The sequence below is a fragment of the Stegodyphus dumicola genome, chromosome 10 (assembly GCF_044657685.1).
Source record: "Stegodyphus dumicola isolate Sdum_Otavi_A_Nest chromosome 10, ASM4465768v1".
NCBI lineage: Eukaryota > Metazoa > Arthropoda > Arachnida > Araneae > Eresidae > Stegodyphus > Stegodyphus dumicola.
The window spans coordinates 176,081,861-176,095,560 of NC_140777.1; the positions used below are offsets into that span (position 1 = coordinate 176,081,861).

The 13,700-nt window shown below is 31.7% G+C and overlaps 1 protein-coding gene across 4 annotated transcripts in view; it reads right to left on the bottom strand.

The window, feature by feature from the left end:
• Positions 1-13,700, bottom strand: part of LOC118187005 (formin-binding protein 1-like) — a 193,108-nt gene that overhangs the window by 20,951 nt on the left and 158,457 nt on the right. The window lies entirely within an intron of this gene.

Below are 13,700 nucleotides of genomic sequence, written 5' to 3' on the forward strand. Positions count from 1 at the left end.
TCCTTTGCTTTTATTATGACATATATATATGTTCTTTTCGAGTTTTAATAATGGAACAGATGATCTTCTGACAATACGAAAAGGATGCATGTGGTAAAACAAGTTCAGAACCACTAGTCTAGACATAACATTCAAGTAACTATAAAGTGGATTATATCACAAAATATAAGACATTAGAAGAAAGAATTCCTTGAAACTAAATAAACCACAATAATGGAAGCATGAAAGAATCCAATACATTGTTTTAAAACATTTGCAATGTAATTTATGCTAATTTTAAGTATACTAAAAGAAAATTTGTTATTGGCCTGACACTGAAGGAGACATTAATCCGAAAGGGGATGTCTGAAATTGGCAAAATCTGGTTAGTTATTACAAAAGTAAAGCTTGGGACCAGAGGTTGTGCGGATTTTAGGAGTTTGCGGATTTCAGGACAGAAAAGATAAAGCATAATATTCGGACTAAAAGTACAAAATAAATAAGGCGTATTAGATACATTTAATTAAATTATTATATAGCTTATTCCAATAATTTATTATATGCATTATATTATTACATATATAAATTGATTGTATTATTCATTGTATTATATATACACAGCATCGAGGTTTGCCGATTTCGCCTCATGCAAAGATTTCCGGTTTCGGATTTTGGTGTTAGAATCACTGTTGCTGTAAAATTTAACAGCTTTTCTTTATTTTTCCATATATCACACACAATCGTGTCGCAATTCCATACCAATCTGCCATAAATTGAGGAGTAGCATCTGCCTCTATCTTTTTCAGAATTTTCACTTTTTACATTACCGTCAATGCAACGTGTTTACGTTTTTCAACGTTGCAAGCAGTAAAATCATGAGTGCGTTTTTTATCTGCCATTGTATTAAAAAGGGCTGAATTTTAAAATATTCTTAATTGATCCACAAAATATCCAGATAAAAAGCAAAGGCAGAACTACACAATCTCGTGAAATAACAAAGCTCAGAAAATATAACAATGTGAACTTGAATGAAGAGTTGAGTGAATCATCTGCTTTTTCACCTCGATGCAGATTAGAGGGAAAAAAACTTCTATCTTATTTATTCTATCTTACTTTTTTAAACTTTTTTTATGTCAATAATTTGGTATTTCCATTATGACTCATTATTATTCGGTAAGTATTTTTTCTTCGATATTTCGTACTCAATGTTGCGGTTTCCGGAACCTATAAACTGAATGTTTATATTTTGAGAGGCAACGTGAATTTCAGGTCAGCGGATTTTCGGTATTTGGCCGATTCCGGATTAGGCTTTTTTCCAGATTATAGATGATCAATTTAAATCTGGTAAGATGACATGCAGAAATTATACAATTAAAAATATGAAACTGTAATTTATGAAATAAAGAGCAATTATGATCTAAAAGGTATAAAAATTAAAAAAAAAAAAATTTGTTTACTTTTGTTTTTTTTTTTCAATGTAAGTTGTTTAAGTTGCTTTGTTTTTTGTGCTAATACTTTCTCTTCAATTCTCTCTTCTATAAACAGACATGATTTCTTGTTCAGTTACAAAGTTCCACTGTTCAAATCCTGTAATTGCTGTGTCGAGAATGCCGACTAACTTGTCAATTGAAATTTTTTTCATTTTCAATATCCTCTCTCTCACTTTCTTCACTATCGGAAGCGTGCATATGTAAACACTTTACTGGCTTTATGCGCGTGCATAGCAGACGTGCACATCAACTGCGCATGCGTAAGTTTGTGGCTTTGAGGTCCGGATTATAAATCATTCCGGATAATGGATGTCCGGATTACGGACTTTGTACTGTATTAATTTTTATTAGTGTTTTCTCTGACTTCATCCATGAAACATTAGTTCCAAATGTTTGGGCAACAGATGTTATACTATGCCCCTTTTCAAGCTAGTCAATCATTTTTCCACGTATAACGGCATACCGATCTTTCCTTGAGACACACTGTGCATACAAGCTCACTTTCACTTGCAGAAGAATGCTTGGAAATGTGCCTTCCTTTATAAGTTGTCTTGGACTATTTGTGCTGATTTCTTGGCTTTTGCATGCCCTGATGTATACTCTCTGATGTCATGATCCTGCATGTGCATCAACCTTTCACTGAGTTGGCTTTTCAGTGCACTCATTGCAAAAAGCCCTTTTCAACAAATTCATGGCTGTATGTTAAAAAATTAATTTCTTGCTTAAGTTTTGTGCACAGGTATATTATGTAATCACATATATGATAACATTCAGACAATTGGCCATCATTGGCAGAAATAAAATAAGAAGAAAAACTCAAACTAATAGAAAAGATTTGCAGAATTTATCGGTCAAGAAAATACTCCCTGTCTATATTTTGATGAAAGAAGAGATAATACATGATGGTAATTAAAAAAATTAATTCAAAGAAATTTAAATTTAATTTTAAAAGAATTGAAAAAGTGGGCAGTTATTCTTTCATGCAAGAACTAAAATCAGAATATAACAGCCATGCATCTCCTTCTACAGGATTTTCTAAAGATATTGATTCTAACATAATTTTCCATTTGACTACACATGAAATTTTATTTGAAGAACTCGATATGATAGGGAATGATGGAATTGTAATTAGTATTGGTTTGAAACATGGTGTTATCTACCAGACCAAACTGCATGCTGGAGAAACACTGTAGTGGGCCATACATCTCCTACACTTCAATGACTGCAGTTTTCTACACCTATTTCATCACTTGGGTGATGTTACTACTGTGCCAAAATCATTTAGTGGAACACTTGAGAAAAAACTCCTATTGTTTTACTTTGAAAATGTTAACTACATTCCTGGAGCTGACAGAAAAGCACTGAGCAAGAATCAATTGCATTTTGTAGAGTCATTAGGTTATATCAACACAGGAGATGTGAAAAATTTATAATGCCCTCACTGGGATTCAAACATCAGACGTCCCAACTGTTATTTGGACATGTTACCCAGTTATACCAGAAATGCAGCATGTGGAAAGGAGGAAGAAAATACATTACGTACTCCCACTCTTAAAGGGCATCTGAGGATAAGGGCACAAAATTATCAATTTCTCAAAATTTACAGCAAGACAAAACCCATTAATTCAGCAGAATGCTTTCTTAGCTAATTCCAAAAATTCTATCCTTGCAATGATTTTGGATGAAAGAAGATATATTAGAGAAAACTTAAGCCTGCACTACTTGTTGAAAGCTCAATCTCTTTCCAAGCTAAAGACTATTTGATACTTGATCATGACAAAACTCAGCTTCGAAGCAATAAACTACATATCAATGGCATACTTGCAATATCTCTTCTTCTCTCCACAATTAAGGAACATTGTAGATGAGGACATCAAAAATCTATTAAAGACTGAGACATTGCTTCAACTGAATTCCCAGAGCTTCCCTTGTTACATCCAGGTTGTAGAGTGGTGTGTCAAATTTGTGACTGAAGCATCTACAAATATGTGTGGTGCTGATGCAAGAGACAACTTCATCAAGAAGACACCCCAATCAAGATGTGCATTTTCTGAAAGCCAACATTTTTTTTTAAAAACTAATTTTAAAGTGCATTCCTTTAACCCTTTGTGAAGCCTAAAAATTTCCTTCTGTACGTACAAAAAAATTGAATGAAAAAGGTTACTGTAGGTTACTCTGAACCTTCTTTATTTATAGTAGATGGCAGCTCAACACAAACCAGTCCATATATTTTAGCCATGTTTGTTTTTTAAGACCCTCATTTTTCAAAGAAATCTTCCAGATTTTGTTTTAGTGTATAAAAGGAATTGTTTGAAGGGAAATTTCTATGTTATTTTTCTGGCTGTATGCTAATTTTCTTATTCTATATTAGTTTTAAATATTTACCTTGAAATCTTGCCTAAAATCGAACGGTGAACTGAGGTGTTCCCAGACTGGGCTCACTGCGAGTCTAGGTCTCCGAGAGGCAGCTGTATCTTTATTTCTCTGCAGGTCACCAGTCAGCTCATTAACATAGAAAGGTGGGTCCACATCTGTGTTTCATTTCCTGTTTTTTTTTCTTTCTTCTCCCCCTTTTTTTGAGGGGGGAGGGGAGGTTTGGTTATCAACTAAGAAATTGGGGTGATTTTCTGAAGGTCAGGGATAATTTTATCAGTTAGCTGCTTGGTTTTTCGCTAGAGGAGTTCTCTTTTCCTCTTTCGCTTTGGTTCAAAGAAGTTTTCTTAGCACTACGTTTAGTAGGTTTGAGTTGTAGACATTTATATTTTTATTTTACAGTTTACAATTTCAAACTGTATAAATAATATTAGTTTATTTTCTTGGATTTTTAATTATTTTCCAAATGGATCGGAGAGGGCTGACCATTTCTAAAGCACTGAAAGTGTTACACAAATTGCTTTCATATAGTGAATCTGATACAGATCCCAGCATATATGCAAAACATGCAATAATATTGTGTTGTGCTTTTTAAAAGGTGGTGCCACTTTCTTCGAAAAGGACCACGATAAAAAAAATAGACTAAAGTTTAAATATGAAATGTAAATAATGTGAATATCATATCTAAATTACTTTTTTTTTTTCCATTCATAAGCATGTAATCATCATATAACCCAAAATGAGCTTTTTAGGGAGGGATGTAGAGTAGCAGATCTCCCCATGGCACATCCTGGGTAATACTAAATCTGCTATGGTATTCAGAATATAGTGTTTTTTAATCATAGGCAAAAGCTCTTACTCTTTTACGTGCTTCCCAGCAATGCTTGTTTCAGCACTCTTTTTGAAGCTCTATTCAATCAGTGGGCCAACATCGGGCACACCCACAGATTTAAAACGATAAGTGCTATCTTTACAAAATTTTACTTCTGTACTCCTCTAAGCCTAATTAAACTGCCTACGTTTTTTTTTTATCAAAATTCCCACTTTAAATGGTAGTGTGCCGGAAAGGGTTAAATAAAGAAATTCAAAATTATAATACGAGGCGTATTCGGAAACCAAGCACTGTTTTGAAAAAAAGAAGAAGAAGAAAAAAAAAAAAAAAAAAAAAAGTAAAACAATTTTTTTGAATCCAATTTTATTTTTACATGAAAATACATGTCTTAAACTATTTTTCAACATAGTTTCCGCCAATGATCAAACACTTGTCATACCAGGTGACCAGTTTTTGTATACCATCGTCAAAGAAACTTCCCGCCAGTTTCGATAACCACGACTTCACAGCATTTTCCATGTCATCGTCAGATATAAAGCACTTGCCACCGAGCTCGCGCTTCATGTGCAGGAACAAGTGATAGTCGGACGGCGCCAAGTCCGGGCTGAATGGCAGGTGATTGAACTGCTCCCAATGAAACTGTCGAATTAACAACTGAGTGACACCAGCAGTATGGGGCCAAGCATTGTCATGGAGCAACACAATTCCTTTACAGAGCATTCCTCTTCATTTGTTTTGAATGGCATGCCTTAGTTTAGTTAAAGTCTCACAATATCGTGCTGCATTAATGGTTTCACCTCTGGGAAGAAATTCAGTAAGCAAAACGCCTTTCCTATCCCAGAAGACAGTGCACATGATTTTTTGTGATGACATTGTCACTTTGAACTTTTGTTTTTTCGGAGAATTAGTGTGTCTCTACTCCATTGATTGTTGTTTCGATTCTGGTGTGAAATGACACACCCAAGTTTCATCACCTGTCACAATTTGGTTTAAAAAGTTTTCTCCCTCATCACTGTACCGCGTGAGAAATGTCAGGGCACTACCAAGTCGCTTTGTTTTGTGAACATCAGTGAGCATATTTGGAACCCATCGGGAACACAGTTTGCGATAATTCAAGTGGTCATACACAATTTCGAACAAAACAGTACGTGAAATTTGTGGAAATGCCTCTGAAAGAGTAGTCATTGTGAAGCGTCGAATTGTGAAGCGATGAATTGCTTCATCAACTTTCCTTACCAAACCATTGGTGACAACAGAAGGCCGACCACTCCGAGCCTCGGCATGGACATTTGTTCGACCTGCATTAAACATTCTCACCCACTTTCTCACCATTCCATCACTTATTGCGTATTCACCGTAAACTTCTGTAACTTGATGATAAATTTCGGCCGGTTTATAACATTCCTCGCGTTCAAAAATTTAATCACGGCACGAATCTCACAGTCAGCGGGAGAACTAATCATCTTAAACATTTTGAATGTGCACAGCAAACTGAAAACACAACATAGAGCAACCAAAATGGCGACAATTGAAAGTCAGTGAACAAGAAAGACTAGTGCGCATGTGCGGGACGCCTACCACAGCGCTTCGACGGCGCTAGAATGAAACGGTACTTAGTTTCCGAATACGCTACGTATATTCACTGTTTGTTTACTAAAAATGAAAAAGTACAATTATCAGAAATTATTAAATAAAGCTACTTTTTTCAAAATAATTGCAGTTTTGAGTTCTTTGTGCAAAAAATGAATAATTTGAAATTACAGGTTTTAAACCTTTTGTGTTCCTCATGCCTCAAAATTTATATTAGAAACAAAAAAAAAAAAAAAAAATTTCAAATCTTTGAGTGCCATGCAAAAATGGAAGATGTATTTTTACATGAAAACTTTTTTTTTTTTCATTTTGTATAGGTAGACAATAGGCAACTTTTCCACAGTGCTAGAAAAATTAAAAAGAAGTCCTTTTTTGGCTCACTTTACTGTGTATGGATTTTAAATATCTGCCTAGCTAAAAAATGACTTAATATGTACCTTCTAAACTTTATTCACTGCCACTTTCTGCTCTTTTATTCTAAATGAAACAAAATCTGCAAAAATTTACTGTAGATATACACCTAATACTGTTCTGACATGAAACCTTTTTACACAATTTTGATTCAACATAAATTTAATATAAATATTTCATTATCTTTTTGCGTATGGCATTTTGATTTATTACAAGTTGATCCAATCAAATTCCAAGTTTTTTTTAAAATTAATTTTAAATTATGGATTATATTAATCAAGCTGGATTAATGTCAACTGAATGAAATCCACCAACTTTGACCTACCAACACAGTAAATTCATCAAACGCTGGTAGTTTGGTCAGGGTTCAAATCCTGGCTAGTTACATGGAAATTTTCATGTTTTTCTCCATGTATAACTTGAATATGAGTCAGTTGCACTTAAAAGTTATTCATGGGGCATTCAACATTTTGGCAGATACCAAACACTACGCTATGAAAACAAACAAAAAATGCGAACAACTTCGAATGCAAGTTGGAAAGTAGTTTGACCACAATGTGTTAAAAGCAAAGTTCCCATTATACTTAAATACAACAGAATTTCCCAGTACCATTACATACAACAACTGACAGAGACGGATTTGATGATACATCATATGAAGATACTGATGAATTACTAGTTAATGAAAAGAAGATGAAATAGTAAAGGTTATTCTTGAGATTCTTGCACAGAGCACAGTGATAATGAAGAAAACAATCCAGTTCTAAATGAAAATTTAATAAAAGAAATTCTGGAACTGGCCAGAAAATTTAGTAATCATTTCGTCAAACATCCCAATGAAAAATGTGCTGGCAAGTTTCAACATGAATTGAAGTTGTTGACAGCCTCTTGCAAAGAATTATATAATGGCCAAACCAAAACATAAACATAATATTTAATATATGAATTCATTTATAAAACTGGCAAAATTAGAAGAGATTCATACCGATTTTGATCAAAATATCACAGACAGAATTTCACTAATAGAGGAAGAAGAAAATGCCCATAATATTTCTAGTGACAGCAGTGATATTTTAGTCATATTGCACATGGATGTGCTATTTATTGTCAAATATTTAATTTTTTAATACATTTAAAAAAATTTAATACATTTTCTAGTGATAGTAATGTGATATTCCAAATGCTAAAGTACATATACGTCTTTAATCTTTGTACATTTATCAAGGACGCCCACAATTATTCATGACATAAAACTGTGGATGGATTTCGTAAAGAGAATGATTTAAGCTCTTGTTCTCATTAAACTATATGATACATCCTTTTTTTCTCTTTTAGCTTATTATATTACGAATTTTAAACAAAAAGTTTATTTCATAATAACCTTTTTAATATTTTTATTTTAAAATTAAATTGAAATGGATATTTATAAAAAGGCATGACTTGAAATTGTATTGGACAAAAATAAATCACGTAAAAACAGGAAAGAATTTTTTCCTTACGATGTAAATGAAAACTGTGCAAACTAAATAAGAACAAAATTCAGTATGCATATGCAAATACATAAAGAATGGATTTAAAAAAAAATCATTAAAGTTACTTTTAGTAAGTTACTCAAAAAAGTTAATTTTGTTAATATAATTAGAATCATGCTTGAGTTTACATGTAAGTCTTAAAGAATTACAAATCGAAACAGGTTAAAGAAATACAATGCATCACAATTATACTGAAATGCAAGTGGAGAAACTAGTTATATAAGAAAAAAAGGTAAAGAAACATGCAAAGAAACCACCAATCCCATTGATACTTACAAGTTATATGCATCAGGTATCACAGGAAATTAGTAGAAAAGGCACATGCACAAAATATTGTCATAAAAAAGAAATTATATTAGTAAACCACACATAACAAAAATATGAAAAATCATAAAATACAGGATATAAGGGAAAAAAATTACAAACAAAATGAAAAGTGCTAATGTAAACATATAAACAATAAATAAAGCAGGAAATTATTCTTCTTAATCAAATTTTATAAGAAAATGAAATTACAATTAACTTTCAGTGTTTAGACCAATTAACTTTCAGTGTTAGACTTCACTGTTAATTTCATTAACAGTCTTCTAAAAAAAGCTGGAGGAGTGTACACCCTAAAGGTTTTGAAAATAATGAAATCTTTTATTTGAAAGTTGGAATAAAGAGGGATGTTTTAAAAGATTTTATAGTATACATTTCTATTCTACACTGTGCAATTTTTTTTTTTACTTCACTTTTATTAACAGAAGGCCCACTATATTCTTATTTGTCATGATAAGCCATGATGTGAAGACTTTGTTCTTTTCTAATTTTTATTTCTTTTCTTATTTTTTCTTACTTTTCTATCTTACTTTTCAAATCTAAAAAAAAATTAAAACTTACTTTTAATTCCCCATTTGGAATATATCTTGCCATCACCAATTTGTTTTGCCAATGAAGCCAAACTGGCAAACCTACACATCTATTTTTGAATCTCATTCTTTTGGGTCTTTGTCTTGTTCTTTGTTTGTAATGATTTCAATGTTCTCTATTCATTTTTATGTATGTTTCCTATTTCTACAATTTAACTTCAATCTTAAATTCAGTAAAAAGTGACTAATTAATTTCTTCTACTTTACTTGATACTGGAACTTTTTACATATGGATGCGTTTTTGTATATTTCATTAATGGATTTCCTCTGCATCGGGAGGAATTCAAAATTTTCAAGTGAACTGCTATAATTAAATAATTTAAAATGGTTCATCAGCTAATTGTGCATCAAGAGAAACACAGTGGTTATCCTAGGGAAAGGGGTTCAATTGAATTTACCTCTTCTTGATAATGTCAAGTCAGATTTTACTTGCATTCCTCTCCCTATATACACATTTTGTATTCCCCTTCTAGTTTAATACTATTTTTAATTCTTCTGATTAATTTTTTATTGATCTATTGGAAATTCTGGATTTTAATGGTTTTGAATCTTATTTCTTTCATGTTTTTGTGGATTAGATTCTAAATTTCTTATTTCTTATCTATAATTGATTAATTTTCAGAAGCACATTGCATGGGAAAATACTGAAAAAATTTTGTTTTAAAATAAAAAAAAAAAAATTACTAAAAAAATACCGATATATATATAAACAAAAGTACATAAAATAGATAAATGATTACTGTTTATCTATTTTTAATTTGATTAGATTTATTAAAAATAATATTAATCTGTCATTAAATAGATTCTGAATGTTTATCGGGGGGAAAATTTTTTCTTCTTTTTTGAATGTTAACAAATGAAATACTTTTCAATTTATGTGACCTTCACAATCATATTGGCACTTCAAAATATTTTACTTTGTTAACACAGATTTCAAAATCTTGTATTGTTCTTCACAAAACAGATTATAAAATGACATTTCTTAAACTAAAAATTAAAATTTTTTCCATATTTATCTCTAATAAATTAATTTAATACTTTTCTATCTTTCAATGTTTCAAAAATATGTTTTCATTTAAAAAAAGTAACTTGAATTTATTCAGTTTAAAGCAAACCATGTTTAAGTTTTAGTACACAACAATATTCAAAAGGATCTGGCGACTTAAATTCAGAATAAGCAGCATTTTCGACATTTTTACTAGCTTAAAATCAAAAGGCTTAATGATAACAAAAATACCAACACAAACAATATTTCAAAATGAAAGGAAAAATCGAAATATATAAAGTTAAAAGATATTAAACATTTCATTATGTTTTGGTTGTAAGCCCTTACCTAATAGTAAATTTACAATACAGCATGATGTATATTCAAAAGATTTCTTCAAGGTAATAAATTTTTTTAATTTTGCAAAAGATTAAAAATTGTTTGGCACACTAATAATTCAGTGTCTTCTTATTTGTGTGTGTGTGTGGGGGGGGGAGGGTGAAAAAGCTTATAAGATGGGTAACAGAAAAATTATTTCTTATTTTCATGTTTAAAAAAAAATTGTATTACACTATTTGTTTGCAAAAACTTCATGACTGAAAACTTTCATGTATAGGGACAGCAGCAAGCCTTGCTCTGATAAAAAGAGATTTCAGTATACAGTCAAAAGTCGTTAATCCAGACTCGTCAGGACTTCGGCGATTCCGGATTATAGATCATCAGTTTAAATCTGGTAAGATGGCACGCAGAAATTGTAAAATTAAAAATATGAAACCGTAATTTATGAAATAAAGAGCAATTGTGATCTAAATGGTATCAAAATATATATATATATATAAAAAAAAAGGAAGAAGCTTAATATTTATTTGTTTACTTTATTAAACATTTCTTTTCAATGTAAGTTGCTTAAGTTGCTTCATTTTACGTGATAATACTTTCTCTAATTCTATAAACAGATATAATTTCTTGTTCAGTTACAAAGTTCCGCTGTTCAAGTCCTATAATTAGTGTGTCGAGAATACCAACTAATTTGTCAATCGAAATTTTTTCGTTTTCAATAACCTCTGTGTCACTTTCTTCACTATCAGAAGCGAATTATAATGACGAGGAATTTGATTTAAATCATATCAAAGACGGAGTACATCGAGATGAAATACTACATTTAGCAAAGAATTATAAGCCAAATAAAATAAAAAGATCTGCCCTGAAGATAAGGATAGTGCTGACAGATCAACTTCCAATTCATAGCGCGCCGTGGCGTCCCCCCTCCACCGCAGAGCAGCATGAAATTGATAAAGAGATTTCGGAATGGTTAGAGAAACAAAGGATATGCCTTTATCCATTTTTTGCAGCAATTCCACTTTTTGCTTGATGGACATCGAAACATACTTTCGCTTTGTAGATTCTTTGGGAGCTCCAACATCGGAAATTCTATTTGACATAATCGAAAGTTCAAGCTTACTTTTATAAAATTGCTCTAACAATCTGCAAGAAATAATAAGCCTGATCCAATTTGAAGATTAAGGAACAACGAAATCTGCAACATTAACTGAAATAGATAATTAGATAATTTTAGCTTATACCGTCCGTTATACATTAAACGCGCATGCATGCATAAACGTATTATGCACATGCGCACACGCACAGCCGTAAAGGTCTTACGCGCATGCATAAACGCCTATGCGCATCCGTCAACGTGACACATTCACGCATGCGCGTAAGACCTTTACGGCTGCGAATATGCGTGTGTGCATGCGCGTAATACGTTTACGCATTCACGTTTAATGTATAACTAAAATTATCTAATTCAGTTAATGTTGCAGATTGTCTTTCTTGTTCCTTAATCTTTGAATTGGATCCGGCTTATTATTTTTTGCAGACTGTTAGAGCAATTTTATAAAAGTAAGCTTGAACTTTTGATTATGTCAAATAGAATTTCCAATATATATTTACTAATATGTAAAGGATCTACAAAGCGAAAGTATGTTTCGAAGTCCATTAAACAAAAAGTGGAATTGCTGCAAAAAATGGATAAAGGCATATCCTTTGTTTCTCTAACCATTCCGAAATCTGTTTATCAATTTCATGCTGCTCTGCGGCGGGGTGGGGTGTGGGGAAGCCGCGGCGCGCAATGAATTGGAAGTTGATCTGTCAGCACTATCCTTATCTTCAGGGCAGATCTTTTTATTTTATTTGGCTTATAATTCTTTACTTAATGTAGTATTTCATCTCGATGTATTCTATCTTTGATATGATTTAAATCAAATTCCTCGTCATTATAATTCGCTTCCGATAGTGAAGAAAGTGACACAGAGGTTATTGAAAACGAAAAAATTTCGATTGACAAATTAGTCGGTATTCTCGAAACACCAATTATAGGACTGACTTGAACAGGGGAACTTTGTAACTAAACAAGAAATTATGTCTGCTTATAGAATTAAAGAGAAAGTATTATCACATAAAACGAAGCAACTTAAACAACTTACATTGAAAGAAATGTTTAATAAAGTAAACAAATATATATTAAGTTTTTTTTTGTAAATTTTGATACCCTTTAGATCATAACTGTTCTTTATTTCATAAATTATGGTTTCATATTTTTAATTTTATAATTTCTGCATGCCATCTTACCAGATTTAAACTGATGACCTATAATCTGGAAAAATCGATAATCCGGAATTGCCGAAGTCCCGACGAGTCCGGATTAATGACTTTTGATTGTATAAAAATTTACATTACACATGTATGATTTTTAGTAAGTAATAACTGCAGAAAACATTTCTTTAACTCCTCTGTTGGTAAATTTAGCTTGGAGAATGTTAAGTCTGTATTGTAGTACTCGCCACATGCTCTTCAACATTTTATCTGTAAACTTGATTCAGTATCTGTGAATCTAGCCTTCAATGTATGTGCAAAATAGCCTTCATCCGAATTATGAATGGTGTAAAATATTTCATCACTTACAAAAAGCCTGCATTTCTTGAAACAGCACCAATGCTACTAGTTTTTCTTAATATTTTTCATACCAATTTCTAATGTTCTTAACAACATGAGATTGTATCCATACAGATTTTTAAACTGCCAGTGATGAGTGATTGTAAAACACATCTAATTCCTTTCATTAACACCATTTTAATAGTAACTATTCTTTGTTTTTAAAAACTATTACACCATCTATCCCATGGTCATCTTTCTCTCTCTCATACTCGCATGGGGGAGGGGGAAAGAGGGAATCAAATTGTTCTTTTAGGTGAGGATTTTTGGAGATACAGTTGAATTCCACTATAAGTTAAGGAACTTCAAGGAATTGGAAGTTTGGTTTGCTGTATACAATTTCATGAGAAAAGTAGCTATCTTACAAAAGTATAAAAATAGTGTTTTTATATTTGTATGAAAATAAATAAAAAAAATATTGATGAATTTACCTTTAAGATATGTATGGTTACAATCTAAAGAATGCAAAATCTGAATTTGCAGGTCAAGACTTGGACAACATTTATATGCAAATAAAACAAAGTGATAAGAATAAAAAATTTTCATTTCCTAAAAGATGAATCAACTATGTAACCTAAAGTCTTAAGATTCACTACTTCCTCT